We start from the raw sequence: 8855 nt of genomic DNA on the forward strand, positions 1-8855 counted from the left end.
TATAAATATATATAAAATATATTTTTATATAATAGTATATAATTTATTATTATATTATGTTTTATTTTATTTATATATCTATTTAATATAATTTACAATTATATATATATATATATATATATATATATATATATATATATATATATATATATACCACTATCTCTCTCTCTCTCTCTCTCTCTCTCTCTCTCTTATATACATATAACACAAATATTTTATAATGCTTAATTAAATTAACGTAAAAGAGACTGCTCTATTTTTATATGTGTTTGTAAGTTAGTGTGTTTAACCTGAGAGTTTTTGCTGCTTACACAATTTGGGTCATTGTCCCCTCGACGCGCCAGAAGTATTTGGATTGGGTTTCCGCCAGAATCCCGGATCATTGCGATCCAGTCCGTGTTTTCCATCTGCCCGCGGTGTGTGTGTGGAAATAGAAAGAGCTGGATGTAATGTGACACTGAACTGAGCAGATCATGAGAGAGAAATACAACACACTTCAGCAGCTCGGCGGATTCTGTCACTCATCCTCCGGTGGGGTTTAACCGGTAAGACCGTGTGTGTCTTCTTGAACTGTTTCGGGGTGATTATGAGTTTTGAGTTTTGAGTTATGAGTTTATCTTCATCTCCGGTGCACGAGCTCCCGGTGTTCTGACGGTGCGCGCGCGTGTGTGCGCAATCGGTTTCAAGCGGGATCGCGATTCGGATCATTAAATCAGGTTTAGTCATCTCGATTCGGATGATTAAGTTATGTTTAGAAGATTCGGTCGATTCATCCATTCATTCATGGCTTGGTTCGCGAAATTATTCGGATGTTTTGCACACATGGTTGCACTAATGCGCGTGTGTTTCATTCATAAAAGCCCGAATTTTGTGTTGCATTTGTTGAATGTTTGTGGTTGTTTTGGAGCACAGTTTACATTAGTCTCTTACTTATTCTTTTACACAAATAACAAGGTACTATTCACTTTAATTTGTGGGGTTGCTTGCAATCACACATTATTATTATTAGGCTACGATAACATTTGTTATTGGTGTTTTTGATTTTTATGTAAAAAAAACATGATTCCAGACAAAAAGCTGAAAAATACGCTTTGTATAGAGAATATAGCATATGCTAATTTGCATCTCATCTTTGTTTAACACTTTTAACTAGTAATACAAATGTACACATGGCATTCATGCATACTTATACACACCTAATAATAGAGAAGAAAACGTGATTTGTCACTATATAATAGTTTGTATTGTGGACAATGGACAATGTGAAGTGTTACTTCAGTTTTTTTTAAGTAAAAACAAAAATGTCAGTATTTGAATTATTGAGTGTGAACATTTTTAAGGTCATAAATGTGTTTTTGTGGGTCTAAAGTAAAGGCAGGTGTGTGTGTGTGTGTGTGTGTGTGTGTGTGTGTGTGTGTGTGTGTGTGTGTGTGTGAGAGAGAGAGAAGATGCTGCTGTTTCATGCCTGGACATCTGCAAAAACACCAAAAAGAACCAAAAACCAGACATAAAGCTGCTCTCGAACCATTATATCACTCTCTCTCTCTCTCCGTGTGTGTGTGTGTGTGTGTGTGTGTGTGTGTGTGTGTGTGTGTTGGAGGTATTTCTCTAGTTGAGTCATTGACCAGCCCTTAAATTCCACTTTACAGTGAGTGGACTTTAGTCACTAGTGATTGTACTGTGAGTTGCATAATGTTCTGTTTGTTCTATTGCTGTTTATGCATATTAAAAATGAACTCAGACGTGATTCTCGGTAGCAGTGTTTTGCTCGGAGAAACGCGAGTGATGTAAGTGATTGCAAGCTCTGGTCGCTCTCATGTGTCTCTCGCGTGTTTGTAAGATCAGTGTCCAGAAACGTGAATCTGAGGAGGGATTTTATTGCCTCGCCCCAGAGAGTGTGTGTGTGTGTGTGTGTGTGTGTGTGTGTGTGTGTGTGTGTGTGTGTGTGTGTGTGTGTGTGAGGGGGTCGCCTGTCCTATTCAGCTGTAGATGTGGACAAAAGACACATTGACATAGAGCAGTGTGTGTAGCATCATTTGTTAAAGGGGTCATGAATTGAGAAATCTAATTTTCCTTGAACTTTTGACATGTAAGAGGTCATTGTACTATAAAAATACTCAAAACTTTATTGTTAGTCCAACAAAATTACTCATTTTGGATTTTTTCGCATTATTACGTTACGTAAAGAATATCCACGCCTACTTCTACATCATCGCCTCTTTAGCCCCGCCCACTTATTCACACATGTCATGTGGTAGTAAATACGAGAAAGATGCAAACACAGGATTACTCCAGCAACAAAACCATAGAGGATTACAAGACGTTTGGCAAATTGTGGAAAAACACAATCTTTGCATTGCCTTCCTGGACGACACATTCAGTCACTTCATTTTATTGTGGATTCGTATTTAAAGTTTTAAACAAATCGCGGTTCGACGCAGGCTTTTCAGAGAGACTTGTTGTCGGATTATCGGATACAGAAGAAAGCATGTAGAGAACGCTGCTTTTGTTATTGTTTTGATCGAAGCCATTCGCTGTAATCCTGAATTAGGGGTGGACAATATTTCCCAAAAATTTAATTTCACGATCTTATAACAAACAATCACGATCTGAGTCACGATCTTCCCAATTTATCGAGAATATCCAGACTTGAACAAGCCTATGGACTTCATCTATTTTCACAATTTAAAACACAGTATTGCATTAAACAATCAGTTGTCAAAATGGTCATTAAACCCTGAGTTAAACTTTAAAACACTGCATAGTCTTCACAGTACGAATTAAATACACTGATTCTTATTAAAACTACTAAAGTTATTCGGTCAAGAGCAGTGATTTTGTCTTTAACATTAATGACAGACAGCAGCCGATATTTACATTAGGCTTTAAGACCGAATGCATGGATCTAATATAATGACACACATCCATTTCTTTCCCAACTGTTTATTCACTAAAGACATAACTGACTGTCTTTATGTAGCCTACATACTTGCCAAGACGGACATTTTGACCTATTCTTGTGTGTATTTTACCGCTAACACCGTATCTTAACCAGACGCGATAAGATTCCAGCGATAAATAATTTCTGTCCACACTAGACGCGATGCGACTGCGTGATATGAAAAAATCAATCAAAACTCACAGCCAATCAGAACAGTGTGTGGGTGGAGTCAGCCAATCAGAACAGCATGTGGGCGGAGTCAGCCAATCAGAACAGTGTGTGGGCGGAGTCTCGCGGCACCAGAGAGTAATCTTGACGGCAATTGCAAGAAAATGGATAAGTCGCTACATAATCAAATTCACAAATATTACAGCATTTAAACATTATTAAAAATACATAGGCTGAGTTACTAAAACAATCTTTGTCAAAGAATACACTTGTTTGTTCATAGTTTCTTGTTTCCATTTGTTTAATTTCAAGATCAGAGGTGAATTATCCACTGTTGCTTTTACAGCTTCAAAGCTGGAGCACTAAATGATATTCAGAGTCACATGACACGCTTTTAACATTTAATAAAGCACATAAACAGTCCCTGAGATTATCATCGCCACACTTTGTGTTTGTTGTTCCAGAGCGACGTCGCAGAAAAATAGAAACCGTTTCTAAAATAGAATCGTCGCGTGTTGCCGTTGTGGCCGGTTAGGACAAACACTCGGATTAACATGGAAAAGATAACTTTTATCGCGTGTCGCGTCGTGTGTAGTTAAGACACTGTGTCAGGCGTCTGAAACCCCAAGTATAATTTGCTTGTCCGATTTTAGCACCGTTTCGCAGCACGCACACAGAGAGCACATGGGGATCAGTAGGCCTGTCGCGATAGTCGATAAGTCAATTAATCGCACGATAAAAAAAAATGAGCTCGATAATTTTTCCGGCCGCGATAATTCCATTTGCATGCTTGTTTGTTTTCCTCGTCTCTCTCTCTCTACCAAAGAGACTGGATGACCACTCTCAGTTCTTTAGCGTATAGGAGGAGTGAACCGTCTTGTCAGTTGCATGGTCTTTGTGTTGGGAGGCGGCACGCGGCGCTTGTCAGTCACATTGTCTTTGTATGGGAAAGCGCCGGCGGGACTGCTTGCAGCGACTGCCGGGAGAGAGAGAAGACGCTAGTTGTGAGTTGCGACAGCGAGCCCGATCACATGAAAATGCGTATCTATTCCACGAATGTTATTTCTCGTGCCATTTATACGCCAAAAATAGTTTTTGCGTGCATATGATACGCTCTTTATGGCGTGTAATACGCACGCACTCCTCACCCCTAATCCTAACCAAGTATTTTCAGTGCGTAGCCTATACACGCAATAAAGTGCGTCTCCGTCTTCCCGACAGTACACAATCACTTGACAAAGTAACAGGAGGACAAGGATATTATCGTTTATCGCGATAATTTCTTGGACAATTTATCGTCCAGCAAAATTTGTTATCGTGACAGGCCTAGGGATCAGTCTCTTTTGCAGTTTAATGCATTTGTTTTAATAACTCCTTTATTTATATAGCGCTTTTCACAATACAGATTGTTTCAATGCAGCTTTACAGTGACAATAGGAAATGAATGCAACAAAGATTGTTTTGGCTGTACAGCAGCTCTATAGAATAAAGTCATTGTCTGGCTTAAGTACGTTTTTAATTGATTCATTTCCGTTGTAAAAATCATTAGTTATTAACTTAAGGGCCGCTAACACGACACTGTGTAAAGCATGTGCCGCTGTAGACTGCATTTTACAACAGTCCCGTTACATGATTTGACTGATTCAGACATTAAGTTTAGGCTTTAGGGGCGAAAGTACAGCGCTTTAAAGGAACGGCATGATATTATTGCACAATGATCATTTTATCTTGATTCTCACGTTTTTATAATCTTTGAAAGCCAAAATCCAAACCGAAACTAAAATGTTATTCATCGCACAGCCATACTGCTGTAAAAAAATAAATAAAATGCGTCACCACGCGTGAAAGTCACATGATAGAGACACTTGATATGATCGGGCATCTATTAGGCAGTTAATGCTGTATTTTAACATTATTACGAGGACATAAAAGAGAAAATCTCTGCGATTCACTTACGGATTGAAGATTGATCACAATATAAAATCATCAGATCGTGAATTTAAAATAATGATGCGCACTGATAAATCATTTTGAATAAATACTGCAATATTCCATTTAAAGATAACATAAGTATTGTTCATTATGATTTCATGGGGCATTTAAGGCTACAGCTTTACTAACTCATTTTGTGTGTCTTGCGTTGGTGTGTGTTACTTGCGATAATCTATCTTGCTCCGCTGTGATGAGACGCCTGCGAGTCGGTCTACATCAAACACACACACACACACACACACACAGAGGTCAGGTCAGATGGCTGGCGAACACCCAGCGTTTAGATCTGCGGAAAGGTCACTGACCTCTGGCTACATCCAGAAACACATCCGTTTGCACAGACGCCACACAAACACACATTACCACACCTCAATTAAGACAGTTTCCTACTTAATTAAATATAAACTATTTGCTGGAGATGTTTACTTGCCTAACAACACATGAATACACACAGAATTCAAAATTAGCACTGATCAAGATTTTTCTTTTTTTATTGTTTAGATGCTTTAATTTGACTTTGTGCTGGTGGTTTGTATGTTAAAACCCCAATTGTATCTTTAAATTGATCAGATTTAGATAAACACCGCTCCCTCACATAGATATTTTATCCATTGCATCGCATCTCCACTTTTTATTAACCTCATCAAACTGAGTATTTGGTCATTTCAGGAGTGTTTCAGCCTCAACATTTCTAGTTGTTTCCATGTTTTCAGATGTACATTTCTGACTTCCAGGCTGTGAAATGTGCCTTTCTGATTGGCCCTGTGCTGTGGGATGTGTGTTTGTGATTGGCTAATGAGGATGAGAGCCATCAGCACACATTGGCTGAACTGAAAGTGTCTCTCTGTGACTCGGTTGCCAAATGAGTTTGATACACCAGATCTGTCAGGCAAATTGAGAAGTGCACCGGATCCAGCTAATGGGCTTCCAGAGACCGATAAAACAGACCTTTAAGAGTGTGTCCTGCAATCACTGCACATTTACGTCATACAAAAGGTTGCTCACAACTCCTCTGATCCAAAAAGAGCCCGGAAAATCCTGTTTTGGTGATCTTGCATGACTGATGTGGGTTGAGATCATCGATTCATTCAGTCAAACTCTCAGTGACGCGAGGACGTTACTCACTGTCACGTGACGTAATGCTGTTCGCTGTCCTCCAACAGCGTCAGTCTCTCTTGAACTTCTGAAAACAAGAGTGATTTTATCTGCAGCCGGTGAGAGAATGTGGTGTTTTCAGTCTGTGAGTCAGGACGAAAACACTCGCAAAACAAGCACTTATCAGCAGAGGTCGGTCAGTGTGTTTTTATCGTTGTGCTCATGTGGTCTATGATGCTATGGAGGCTCACAGATGCTTCACACACACATGATATGGGATGGGAATCATGAGAAATGAAACAATTCTGGTTACAGTTCCAATTAATGTTTACTCACTTTTCCGGGGAAGTTCGTGTAAGCCAAATATGCGCAGATTTAGCTCAAATACTCATCATGATATATATAGTTTATATATAGATATAGTTTTCCTGACAACTACAGACAAGTTCAAATGCACTTGGGTTTCAAAGATGCAATCCACTATTCTTGTGCAAATATAAACATCACGGCGTAAATAGTTTTAGCAGCAGATAAGGCCTGTTGAGGCATCTGTGACGGACATCTGACTGCTGAGCAGAGTTTGTGTTTTCAGCAATTTAAAGCACCTTTACTTTACAGAGAAAAGAAAGCCAGGGAAAAATTATGCCTTTTGTGCTTTTTTTGCAAGTGCATTTATTTTTTATTTTTAGAAAATGTTTATTTACTATTTATTCAAGTTTTTTTATTTAGGATATTTAATTTTTTGACTCTTTATTTCCATGATATAAAGAATGATTGTTGTCATTTGAAAGTGTGTAGGCCTACCTGCATTATTATGCTGTTATATTATGATTTATTATATTCAGTGACATAAAATGGTCTTAAAGTGGCAATGATATTGTTTATCGCAATTATTTCTGGGACAATATATCGCACAACAAAAAGTAGTTATCGTGACAGGCCTGACTTGAACACACACGTCACTACGCATCAAATAACAGCGCGCTTTGTATTAAAGCAATAGCGAAGATTAAAAAGCATTTGATATTTTCCAACATCCAAATTCTTTTTTGATGTTCTTTGTACTTTATTGATTTAATTCAGTCTTTAATTGATAAAATCTAAGTCTTTAAAAGCCTTAAATTTGGCTTATCAACCCTGCAGATGGTAGTTTAGATCTGTCTGTGAGCTGTGAGAGACTGGTGTGTGATGTGTTGCGATTTGAGCAGTTTTGGGGGCATTTACTGGCCACTGACTGGATGTGTGTGTGGCTGAAGTGTGTGTCTGTACATGCAGTGTTTGATCTTCATCGTCTGTGATCTTCCATCACGAGTCCTGAGTGTCTGCAGACCGGTGACATGATAATGTCACGCTCGACTGCGTCTCCATCACAATGAAATGAAAGCGTTCCGGTGCCGTGAACACCAGCAGATCCGGGATATTACTTTCCTTCCAGATGAACGTGCGTCCCGATACTGAGAGATGATCTTGTGCTGAGACACACTCGTATTTTTATTTTTATCTCTGGCTATGTCTTCGTTAATTCGGGTACATTTAAAAACTGAGTTTGCGTTTAAACGCGCTCTCCGTCCACACTCGCGTTTTCAAGCGTTTTCCAAAAGTTTCTAATCCACACTGAAACGTGGGGAAAACGCTAAATTCACCTTTAATGCGCATGCATAAACCCTCACGAAAGCTCACTGAGACGAGATGGATGGAAAAATAAATGATGAATTTATCACGCAATTCTTCTGGCAGGATCATTTTATTTAGCAAAAAACTGCTCTCAGCAAATGTGAGTAAACCTTCAGTCATGTTTGCAGGACTGTGATGTGAAGAGTGTGTGAAGTAACATATTTTAGCAACAGAGTGAAAGTGAAAAGCACATAACAGGCACAATACCGCTATAAACATGAACATCCATTGGTACAATATGTTTAGTCACATGACTAAACTCACGTCATCGTTTTCAGATGCCTCAGTTTGGACCGTCCACACTAAAACACGAAAACGGCGTTTTCAAACAGAAGGACAAAACGGAGAGAAAAAGATGCGTTTTCAAACTAAGGGCCCTTTCACACTAGGGCTGTCACATTTGTGAAAAAATCCTGTTCGATTTTTGAGACATAAGTGTTCATTGAATCGATTGTAAAATCGATTTTCCATGTCTAAAGACGTTTCCATTTTAAACGGCAAATATGGGCAAATCCACGGACAACTAACAGGCATTAGGACGAACGTAAAGAGGGCGCTTGAGACACACAAGTCAGCAAATATTCCTGATGATTTATTGGCGTGAAGTTTCGTGCACAATGACAAACAGGAGTGCAACATTCTCCAAAAACAATAAGCAGAGTGGACTGCCATAGAAATGTCAAACAAATTTCGCCTCAATAGGCGATAGTAGACCATAGCCCGAATCTGTATCTGAATACCAGCAGAATTCACATTTTTGTAGTAAAAAGAGACACAATGCAGAAGGATAATTTGCTGTTATGTGTGTATGTCAGAGCCTGCATTTGCTGTGTGACGCGCGTTCGCTGCGGGCGTATTGTGACGAGCTGGACGCGCTCCGAGAGAAGACAGCTAAAAATCGATTCCCTATTTTCGTTTTCGAAAAATTGCGTTGGTTGGTCCGATCGACTATACAATCGATTTTCGAACGTAAAGTGACAGCCCT

General features: G+C 39.1%; 1 protein-coding gene across 1 annotated transcript in view; it reads left to right on the forward strand.

The window, feature by feature from the left end:
• Window positions 1–427: 427 nt before the first annotated feature.
• Window positions 428–8855, forward strand: part of LOC308707081 (zinc finger MIZ domain-containing protein 1) — a 56968-nt gene continuing 48540 nt past the window's right edge. Inside the window, exon 1 of the mRNA XM_081393198.1 lies at window positions 428–545. The gene's annotated coding sequence lies outside the window, so the exon portion shown is untranslated. The remainder of the gene's footprint in view (window positions 546–8855) is intronic.

Source organism: Scardinius erythrophthalmus (genome assembly GCF_964197995.2).
Source record: "Scardinius erythrophthalmus genome assembly, chromosome: 18".
Classification (NCBI taxonomy): domain Eukaryota; kingdom Metazoa; phylum Chordata; class Actinopteri; order Cypriniformes; family Leuciscidae; genus Scardinius; species Scardinius erythrophthalmus.